Source organism: Sarcophilus harrisii, chromosome 5 (assembly GCF_902635505.1).
Source record: "Sarcophilus harrisii chromosome 5, mSarHar1.11, whole genome shotgun sequence".
NCBI classification, from domain to species: Eukaryota; Metazoa; Chordata; class Mammalia; order Dasyuromorphia; family Dasyuridae; genus Sarcophilus; species Sarcophilus harrisii.
Genome location: NC_045430.1, coordinates 198819125 through 198830828, shown reverse-complemented (window position 1 = coordinate 198830828; position 11704 = coordinate 198819125).

Sequence of the window (11704 nt, the reverse complement as noted above, 5' to 3'; positions counted from 1 at the left end):
TCATTAAGACCACCATGATGCCATGACATGCAAGTGCACTGGATTTAAGTGAGGGAGGGTCTTGTGCAAGGTTGGCTGCTTCATTTTTCCTCCAGAGCCATCTGGGTCTGGTGGCCAGATATAGATCAGGATGACTGGAGATGGCCCTGGACACAGCCGTAAACCTTGGCCTTTTTAAGCTAAGGTCTTCAACAGGTCTCAGTTTGACTGAAGAAAAAACTCATTCAGTTAAGAGTGATGGGAAAAAAATAAAGCAAAGTGTCCTTTTCATGAGAGAGAGCCAGTGTGTGCATGAGGTAGCCCTAACAGACTTAGTTGAGTAGACTAGACGTATTCTTTGATCCCTATAACCTCTCCAAAATGGAAATTATTCACTAAGCAACTGTTTATTTAGATCATAGAGAATCTGCCACAGCAGATAGACCAAATTCTGAGAGAGTTTAGCAATTAAGAGTTTGGGGGAGCTTAAATACTGAAAATTGAGGATTTAGTTAGCAGGCTAACAGCTTACTTGGGGAGAGCAAAATACAGATAAGGGAGGAACCAGGATGTCTTTTAGCAAGGTGTTGTTATTTAGGGAAGGAGACAAGTGGGCAATTAAAATTTGGCTTTTACAAAAAGACATTTTCAGGATGGGGCTTTTATATGAGACATAAGGAGCAACAGATAAAAGGTTTTATTGTTCAGCATTCCTTAGGTAGATACAAGGTTTCAAGTAATACTGAGCTCTGATCAGTTGGACATGACTGAAACAACTGAACAACCCACAAAAATTTTGTACCTACTACAAAAAAGGAGGAAGGAATGAAATAATAATGTTCCAAAGAGCAATGGAGCTCAGGATGCCCCAGGGTTACTTATTCTGCAATCTGAGCCTCACTGTACAGGACCAAAGATGAATATTTGGTAACAAAAGTTTGAAACATTTTTAGAAAGAAAACCAGAACTGAAGAGAGTATTTGCCTTTTGAACACCCCAAATAACAGAAATGCAGGAGGTGAATAAGTGCAGCAGACAATAACAGTAACAACAGTAAGACACTTGAGAGACATTTCTTCTAAACAAGAGAGAAGTGAAGAAGGAAATCTGATAGAGGTAAAAGTGAAGAAGTAGATAGTATTGATGATAGAACCTGACAACACCCTGCCTAAGGTGAATACTGTTTTTGTGGAACTATATTATAACATGGAAGGATCCATAAAAGTAAGTGAGGGGAAAAGCAAGAAGAGTGAGTGATACACTGGAGTCAAATCTAGAGCTAGCAATGAGAGTGTGACCCTTGTGGTCTCAGAAAGAGAATAACTTAGAGAAGAATATGTGAAAAGGAGTGGTGGGGAGGCAAGGTTGAAAAGAGAAGGAGAGGAAGGAGGCCTTACTGTGAAGGTAAGATGAGCTTCAAATGATGAATGCTTCTGTTAGTGAAGAGAGTGTGTCAATGAGAAAGATGAGGACCTCACATTAGGAGGACTGGGAGATTTGGTGCTTAAAAAGTCCTGTATGAAATCTGAAAACAAATGACCAAAAAATCACAGAGGTTATGCAACTGCTATTAACTCTAAAAATACCAAAAAGTTCACGCAAGTTACCACAACCACCATTAACTCTCAGATATAAAATAAAAACAAAATAAACATAGGGGCAGCTAGGTAGTGCAGTGGATAGAGCACCACCAGCCCTGAAGTCCTGAGTTCAAATCTAGCCTCAGATACTTAACACTTCCTAGCTGTGTGATCCTGGGCAAGTCACTTAACCCCAATTGCCTCTGCAAATAAAATAACACAATAGCTAACTGTGGTCATAAACAAAAAGTTGTCTTTTTTTAAAGTCAGTTAAAGGAGAGAATCTAGACACATGTCAGGGCCTCCTCTAAGAGGATCGGTTTTAGTGAGGTCAAATCTTAACACATAGCAACGGCTGTGCAGTGAACTGTAGTCCTGCAATGAGGTCTCACGATAATGAGGCAAGTTTGATTCATAGCAGTCGGGGTGCAGGGGGTACCCAAAATATTTTGAGGTTCCATGCCAGTGTGGCTGCTGTCCCAAAGTAATTTGGAAGCTTAAAAAATTTCTAAGTCAAGAGGTAAAGTTTTATTATAATTGTAATGCTAATTAAAGAAGGCCAGATTCCCAAAGGAAAATTGCAAAGAACATGGAGCAAGCAGGTAAATTTATAGGGATGTGGGGAGTACAGAACAAAGAACAGAGCAGGGTAAATGATATCATGGGACTGGGGTTCACATTATTGGTGAGAAGTTTGGTAATAGAGGCTGACAATGACCTCCTTTCTTCTGTGAAACTAAGAAGTGCTCATTGTTTGAGTCCAGGTGCAGGACAACAGCCCAGACTTTTAGAAGATATACCAGACATCCTTGAAGTATACCTTGCTGGAATAAAGCTATCAGGCTCCCTTTCTTTCACGCATTCTCCAAGGTTCTACCATATCATTCCCAATAGCAAGATTCTTAAGGTGACTACATCATTCCCAAGGCCGAGTGACCTGGGGTCTCTTGAAAAATATTGAGTTCTCTTCTACTATTGGGCTTTCTATATCAGCAGGTTTCATGACCTGAATATGGGTCCTGTAAGTACGTCTGAACTCAGGGATCACTTGCTGCTGGTGCAAAACAATTCTGGGATTTTGCTGTGGCTGAATTCATCCAGAAGATAAGCACAAAGGATGTTATTAAGCTCAAGGTACAGCTTGCTTGCTGGGCCTTGGCTCTGGAAAACAGAGTAGCTCCTAAAAGTTTAAAAAAAAGAGTAAAATTAAAGGGTAATTGTGGTATGGGGAATCTGACATCTAGGAGTAGGGTTGAGATGAAAGTTTGGAAACCCTGGAGGCAACTGGTTCCTGGAAGAGTGGGACAACATTTCTAGGCAAATGGAAGGGGGAAAAAAGTCGAGGATATACGTTGGGAATGGTCTGCATAATCAGGGACATGGCTGGAGAAGGGTCCTGTGGGCCAATATCTGACACTTGTAATAACTGGCATTAGTTCTAGGAAGTGAAACACAATAGAAAAGGGGAATCCATGGAGCAAGCTCTCTAGTGACAGAAAATGCCTAAAAGGGAGGGCCTAGCAGGAATATATTTAAAGCTTTGACTTCATGAAGTATATAAAAAAAGAGAGAAACCAGATAATTATAGGGGATAAGAATCAGAGATGGAAATCTAGAGCAAACAGAAAGATGGCTAATGAAGCAAATGAGAGAAATCCTTTTTGGAAAGGGGTACAAAAAACTTAAAAATTAAAGAATAGGACTAGCTGAAAGGGAGAAAAAAAAGGAATACCAAATGACAAGAAGGGATCAGAAGAGAAGAAAGCTGGAGGAACAGGAATACCTTAAAAAAATTAAGTAGTAAGGAACAAAATACTATATAGCAAAAGAAGGAATCTGAAACTGAAAAGCTCCTGTATAGACAACATTAATGTAACTAGAATCAGAAGAGAAGTGGTTGAATGGGTAAAAACAATTTCAGATTTCTCTAAAAAAAAAGGTTTGGTATCCAATAAACAATTAAATATAGATAACTAATAGCCATTTTCCAATAGATTGTCAATTGTCAATGGACAATTCTCAAAAGAACTGCAAAGTATTCACAGCCACATGAAAAAAAAAATGCTCCACATCACTAATAATGAGAAATGCAAATGAAAACAAATGTGAGATTTCATTCCATACCCTGCAAATTGACAAAAATAATCAAAGAATGACAAGTCAATGTTGGGGAATTTTAGAAAGACAAGTTACAGTGATATATTGTTGGTGAAGCTATGAAATGGTACATTTTGTAAAGCAATTTGGAATTATGGAAATAAAGTCATTAAAAAGTGATTTGAACAAGAGACTCCATTACTGAATTTATACCTAAGGAAGCCACTGATAAGGAAAAAAGTCCCCATATATTCCAAAATATTTATAGCAGAATTTTTTGTGATAGTTAAGAGTTGGAAATAAAGTAGATGCCCATTAACTGGGGAATAGCTAAATAAATTGTAATTTATTTGCATTACATTTATTTAAAGAAATATTACTACATTGTAAGAAATGATGTGTTAGTGATGAGGTTTGGCTTCCCCTCGATTCCTGGTCAGGGAGCCAAATGATGAGGTTCGTGGTTATGTCCCCAAATGATGAGGTCAGTGAAGGGTCCCTTTGATTCCCCTAGGATTCATCACAGGGTAGAGTTGTGAGAACCCCTTTGGTTGGTGCAGAGCTGCTTTATAAAGGAATTTATAAACCCAAAAAGCTAGACTGGCAAAAACATGTTTATTATTGGCATTGGGAAGTCAGTCTTTGCTATGCATGAATAGAAAGACTGAATTCCTTGGTGGCAAGGTCCCAACAGAGAGACAAAGTTTTTAGCAGAAAAATCTTATCCTAGCAGAGAAAGTGAATAAGGTCATGTTAGGAGAATAGGAGAGAGAGAGAGATAAAATGGAGGTAACACTGAAAGAGAATGTCTTTCAGCAGGCAAAGAGTTCCTCACAGGTAGCTATGCCAAGGGAGGTCTCTTGGCCTGGCATGATTCCTGCTTTGAGGTCCTCTGTTGCAAAGAGCATTGAGCCCAGCTGCTCCTTTTTATAAGTGAAGCCTTGGCTAGAAGCTGGGAGCAGTTTGAGCTGGAATCAAAATAGAAAATCTTAGAATTGAATGAGTGTCTGGGCTAATCTCCAACTCAATAGAGTTGGATCCCATCCAGATAACAGAATGAAACCATTTTATCTTGATTCCCCTGGGGCAGGTCTCTCAGGGGAGAACTTAGTGTTCCCCCCAACGTCAGAGAAAGAGAGTTTCAGGGCTCCCCTCTTCATTAGGAATACATAGAAGAATGGAAAGATGCAGCAGCTGAGGACGATTATCCCCCTCACCCAGGGCTATGAAGTTTCTTTATTTAAAGGCCCACAAAACAAAGTTTTTGTTTTTACTATAGTACGGCCCTCCAACAGTCTGAGGGATGGTGAACTGGCCCCCTATTTAAAAAATTTGAGGACCCCTGATCTATATGGAGTGATGCAGACAAAGTAAGCAGAGTCAAGAAAACGATATATACGATAACCACATCAATATAAATGGAAAGAACTGCAAAGAAATCAAAAGTAAAATGAACAAAATTATAAAGATCAAGTGGGACTCAAATTAAGAGTACCAATTTACTGCTTCATGGAGGTAGGAAAATCTAAAATATTACACATTGCATATGTTTCTGACTCTTTCAATATATTAGGTTTTTTTTTTTTCCTTTTCCCCTACAAAAAATACTATTTGTCATAGAAAATGGCTTTTAGACAGGAATAGAGAAAGGATACATAGGATACTATCATGAAATGGCATAAAGAACAGAAAATATAAATAAAAATTTATTTAAAAAATCAAAATACAGGAAAGGCACAAGGAGGGAAAGGACTTTGAGACTGGCAATATTGGAGGAGGTGAATTGCCTTGGCCATGTGCTCCCTACAAGTGTCATTAGCATTGTATAGTTTGTTCCCACAATTCACAAATACTGAATGTGTTTATGGGAAAGTACATATCCTGGGTTTATAGAGGAAATGTTTTTTGTAGATATTTTAGTACCCCTTTTTGGTAAATGTCTTTACTAAAAGCTAACTATCTATTGAATGACTGTTAAGGGGAAGAACACCTATGAATTAAAGTAGGACTACAGCTTCGCAGAGTAGTTTTTAAACCTAAGATATAGGCCATCTGTGTGAATACAAATAGGGGGAAATCTGAAAATCTATTTTTCATTCTTTCCAGTCTGCTTTGCCACATAACAAACTACTTCTCAAACAATCTGCAATAACATTTTATGAGAATCTACACATAGTTGTTATTGGAGAAATGGTGCCTATTTATTATTCACTATTCCCTAGATTTTTTGGGAGATAAGGAAAGAAATAAGAAATTCCAGAATTCCACTAGGATCACTAAGCAAGGTTAGAGTAGAACTAGGATCATGGCTAGCCAAGTAGAAAATACTGAAATGAAAGAGGCTTACTTTTCTTTCAAATTAAATATTTTTCAAATTGTGAAATTAACAAATCTATATATAAACATATCAACATACAAAGAAAGAAAACAGGATTGCATATTACACAATGAATCTTTACTATATATAGCTTATTATTTTTAAAATTTTTAATAAACTTTTTATTTTCAAATTATATGGAAAGATAGTTTTCAACATTCACCCTTGAAAACCTTGTGTTCCATATTCTTCTCCCTACTTTCTTCTGCTAGATAGCGAATAATCCAATATAGTTTAAACATGTAGTTCTTCTAATCATACTTCCACATTTATCATGCTGCACAAGAAAAAATCAGATCAAAAAAGAAAGAAAATGAGGAAAAAAAAAGAAAGCAAATAACAATCAAAAAAAAGGTGAAAATACTATGTTGTGATCCACATTCAGTCCCCATAATCCTCTTTTTGGATGCTGCTGATATAAGAACACCTCTAGCTGTTTCAGCCAATGACATTGCTAATAAAACTAAGGGAAAAGTACTGGTAGAAACAGCCAACAGAGATGTTCCAAAGGAGGCTTTGAGGAGAAATGTCATTCCAGCGGGGATCAGTCATGGGGAAGAATATATTTTGTGCAAGGGAGAAAAATATTATTAGACCATGGATGCTAGGCTTATCATGGGCTACAAGAAAAAACCACGTCTATAAACTTTCAAAGAACTTCCTGTCAACAAAGTCACCATGAAAAATGTCACCTTAGCCTTTGTTTCAATGGTTGACTCTACCTACAGATTTTCTTTTTCTTTTTTTTTGACTCACATCAAAGGCCACTTATGTTCCAGACTGACCAAAGGCAAACTGGGAGGCAGAGGGAGTGGCAGGAAAAGTATCAGATAGAGCCAGGAAATTGGAAGTTTAGTCCCTGCTCCACCATTTAGCAATCCTCTAACCTTAGGTATGTCACATGACTTCTGAGGAAATTACCTTATCTATAATTCTTAAAGTGGAGTGGGAAGGAGAGAAGGGGCACCCAATGAGAAATACACATAAAGCATTTTTAAAACTTGAAGTACCTATAAAATATAATTTTTGTTATTAAGATAGAGTTTGATCAGTAATGAGGTTAATGTCTGAAAAATGAGAAAAAACAAATATGGCAGAAACTCTGCTAAATGTTTCTATTATGGAATAACGTAAATGAATTTAATGTTCCATTTATATTGCTAATCATCACATCAGTTCCAAATAGCATCAATTTTTTTTTTTTTTTTTTTTTTTTTTTTTTTTTTTACTTTTAGCCATGTAAGGAGGCATCTGAAGCCAGTTCTAGTGGACCATTTGTTTTTGCTTGCCCGGGCATGATCTTTGCCCAAAAGATGGGTTGGGGGGGGGGGGTAGGGAGAGTGGAGCCTAGATGTCCTTATAAAGGCCAAAATAAGAGGAGAGTTTTAAAAACTATCACCTGGGTGCTTTTACCTATCACTTTCAGTGAAATATGTATTACCATTCTAAAAGTATACAAAGCTAAGCCTTTTTCTATCAAAGGCTCCTAACTCTTAATTAAGAGTTCTCACAATTCTTAAAAAATCAAAGTCCATTTCACTTTTATCGCTTAATCCTTTTCTAGTCCCAAGTTCCACTGGTAGCCATCAAATTTGTTTGAGCTGGTAAGAGAGCCAGGGTTAGGACATCAGTCTCTGAAAAGACTGTGGGGTGGGAAAAGGCACACTAGTACTGAAGAAAATGGGATACCAGCTTGTTGTTGGGGGTGTTTGTCCTTTGTTTTGAAGGGGACTATGGCATCAGAGAAGTGATGCTATGACATGCAAATGAGTTGGATTGAAGTGAGGGAGGACTGTGCAAAGTCACCTGCCTCACTTTCACCTCCAGAGTCATCTGGGGCCAGTGGCCAGATAGAGATCAAATGACTGGAGAGAGCCCTGGGTGCAGTAGGAAACCTTGGTCTTTTTAATCTAAGATCTTCAACAGGTCTCAGTTTGACCCATTCAGTGATTAAGGCTAGGTAGCAACTGAGGCAAAGACCTCCTGGAATACCCCAGGAGGAGCTGAGAAGGGGTGAAGTGGGGGAAACCTGACTCACTTCCTATGCAGCTTAGTATCCATGGAACACCACTACAACTCAGTTCTTGAAGCTAGGGTATGGCTACCAAGGCTGACTTGATGCTTTGTTGGTGAATTACTGGTTTGTGGCTTTTTACAAATTCCCCATAAGATTAAGGGAAACTAAGCTAGATTCATTCTGGGACCAAATTCCTATGAGAAGTTACTGGGATCCTCCCTCCATGGATGACTTCTACCCATGCTTTTAAGGTTGCCAAAATTGAAAACTCCCTAAGATTAATTTGTAGCTACTGTTCCACCTTTGGGTCTGGAAAACTTCCTTTGAGGATGAAAGATAGGAAGAGAACAAGAAAAGTACAATCTTTACTTTTACAGATCAAAAAGCCGGGCTTATTAAAGGCTAAATTAGTTATCCATGGTCACACAGCTATAAGTATCTGCTCTGAGTTTCCTAGGCCTCTTGACTCCAAGACTACTAGTCTTTTCCTTACACTATGTTGTCCTTCTCCATCATAGGGTAACCAATATGTTAAAAGAAGCATATATCTGTTACCAGGAGGTAACACAACGCTATAGGTCAAGATAATAGTGAATTTCCTCAGAAGGTTATCATTCAAGATGCAGTTAATCTGACCTTGTCACAACAGGATCATCATTACCCTGGAATCTTTTGCTTACTTTGAAAGACTTCAGACAATTTTCCTCACAGGCAGGTGCACAACTCTCCCCAGAGACTCAAATATAGACATATAAGGAAACCAGACTTCCCCCTGCTTTACCACAAGACCTCACTTAGCTCTCTGTTATTTTTAGAATTTTGTCTTATTATTAACTAAAAAATGATCAATAAACATAAACACTTGCATATGTAAAAAGCCAGGAAAGTAGTATTTATATGACAATACCAATCCATTACATATAGCTTGTTTTTTAGAAACATGTATTACATTTAACATGGTAGTGTTACTGCCCTGCTTGTCCTTGTCCCTTTTCCAAATTTCCTTCTGCTTTCTTTTGTGTATTTTAAAATTATTTCGTTGACCTTTTTTTATTTGAATCATTATTAACCTTTCACTTCTCCCTTGTAACAAATAAGAATTGTTAAGTAAAATAAATTTGAGTTAGGCATGCTTGAATATTCTGCAGGTATGTTTTGAACCTAAAACCACAATCCATAAAGAGATGAAATTCCAATGATCTAAAGTGGAAAAAAAATAACCATAAAGAATAACACAATAATAGACTAGTAGAGTACTAATGTTGTTTTCTCAGAAAAACTCTGACACAGATAAACAACAGGAAAAATAGAGAATTAAACATTATTTTGGAGAAATTAGGGTTAAATGATTTACTGTACCTTCTGAATGGGACTGATAAAGAATACACATATTTCTCATCAACATATGACAATTTTACAAAAGCTGACCAGATATGAGAGTGCAAAAAAATTGCAAATAAATATGAAGACAGAAATATTAAATATATTCTTTATAGACCATAAAGCAACAAAATGATAATCAGTTCTGGTGAACATAAACAAAAGACACAAACCCAAATGGAGACAGTAGTGAAATTCCAAATTAGTGAGTCAAAGAACAAGTCATAGAAACAATTCATAATTATGAAATAAAATATCTAAATTTCTAAAAGGGAGTAAGATAGGTCTCAGAGGAGAATATACATTAACGCATAGGGATTACAATTAATTGAATATGAATTTTAAAATAGCCAATAAACACAAAAGATGAAATCTGGAAAATTGGAGAAGAAATAGTTAAATTGGAAAACAAAAAGATTACTGAAGCATAACCTAAATCTGGCTGTTAGAAAAACTAACAAAATCGATAAACTTTAGAAAACTTGGATTAAAAAGAGGGCAAAAGAATCAAATCAAATAAGTAAAAAATTAGCAAAGATAATTGTCAACTCATGTACTTTGATCTTTTATATATTGAAGCATGTTTTTTATTTTTATATATTTATATCAATTTTCCATATATCTTTGAATATCAGACATTAGAGGAATTTGCTGGTTTTCCAGTTAATTGTTTCCCCTCTAATTGTAACTGCATTGCTTTTCTTTGCGCAAAAACTTTTTGGTTTTGTAGAGTAAAATTGTCCATTTGGTCTCCCATTTTCTTTATCCCTGCCTTCTTTCATTCTAAGAAACAATTTCTCTACTAACAATACAACATAAGCTCAAATATCTAGGTCTCCCTACTTCGATCCACTAAGGCTTCACTGGCAACCTCAGAATGAGAGAGGCAAATTAATGCCCTATCCTTCTGACTATTGACAAAAACTGCTCCAAGCAAGTGATCTCATTTTATACTGCTGTTAAAAGTTTTGTTTTTGTTAATATTTTGTGCGTCTATCCTCCTAATTTAACACTTACTGCAATATGAAACACTTGCTATAAAATAATGATGTTACCAAATTAAAAATATAATTAAGAGAAATTTCCCACCACACCCCAAGAAACAGAGATGGGGGATATAAATAGCAATTTTTAAAAATGGATCAGTTTAAGGCTTCTGGAAAGCCTTAAGTCTGGTAATGACTCAGATCTGAGTTCCTGAAATTAAGTCAGTATAGTTTTATTTAAAACATATTCTTCATGTGTAAGATTTTTAAAGGGTTTACTGATGCTTTTTCTTTACCCCAATTACTTCCCAATCCCTGCGTCTCTCCCATCCCAATTTTAAAAAAATAAAAAAATAAAAGCAGGGTGTTGATATGATTTAGTAGAAAGAATATTTGCTGTTAGTACAAATCCAGCTTCCGATGTTTATTCTCTGGATGAGCCTGAGCAAATCACTGATCTTTTCTGGGTCTCAGTTTCCTCACCAGTAAAAATTAGGAAATTTGATTAGATCCATGCTAGCCCTGAATTCATGATCCCATGAATTAAGCAAAACAAATTAACTCTGTCCTCTGCTGGAATAACTTTTTCTCAAGTAATTTCAAATCATTTTCCAGGGCTATTGGACAAACTTTCAGTATATTCATGATATTGACTTCCCATGACACTTATTATCTTTGCTAATTTGATGGGTCTAAGGCAAAACCAGATAGATAGATAGTACTAGCTTAAGATTCAATATAAATTGATGAAACAATTCTAGACTTTCCACCTGAAAAAAAAAATAATTGAAATATGAGAGTGATGAGGTGATTCTGGTCAAATTAAATATCACCGAGATCTGCTGAAGATTAGAACTGAGATCAATAGATGGGCTAATTTAAGCTTCTAGGAGCTTTTTCCAGGAATTTTTGAAACTTCAAAGTAATGTCATATAAGAAAGAGTTCAAGAAGGGTTCTTTCACCAGTATTTTTGGTTTTATGATCCCATGTAGTGATCCTTAGTGGGTAGGAGATAGAACATGAAATAGATTTAGCACATAGGTTAAAAGCCTATTCAGTTTCTAAGAAGTCCTTTATCTCAAAATCTCAAAAGATTCAGCATGAAAAGTGATTCTAAGTCCAAAGTATATCTGCTTTGTTCTTAGGACTTTTTAAGTGATTTGAAAGGAAGCTTATATTTTCTCCGGCTATGAGATTATATTGTCTTCCCTTTGGCATCATACAGTGGTGATGAATAGGCTAACATCCTATTCTATGGAGGGTTTGATCAGTGATATCTGATAGACC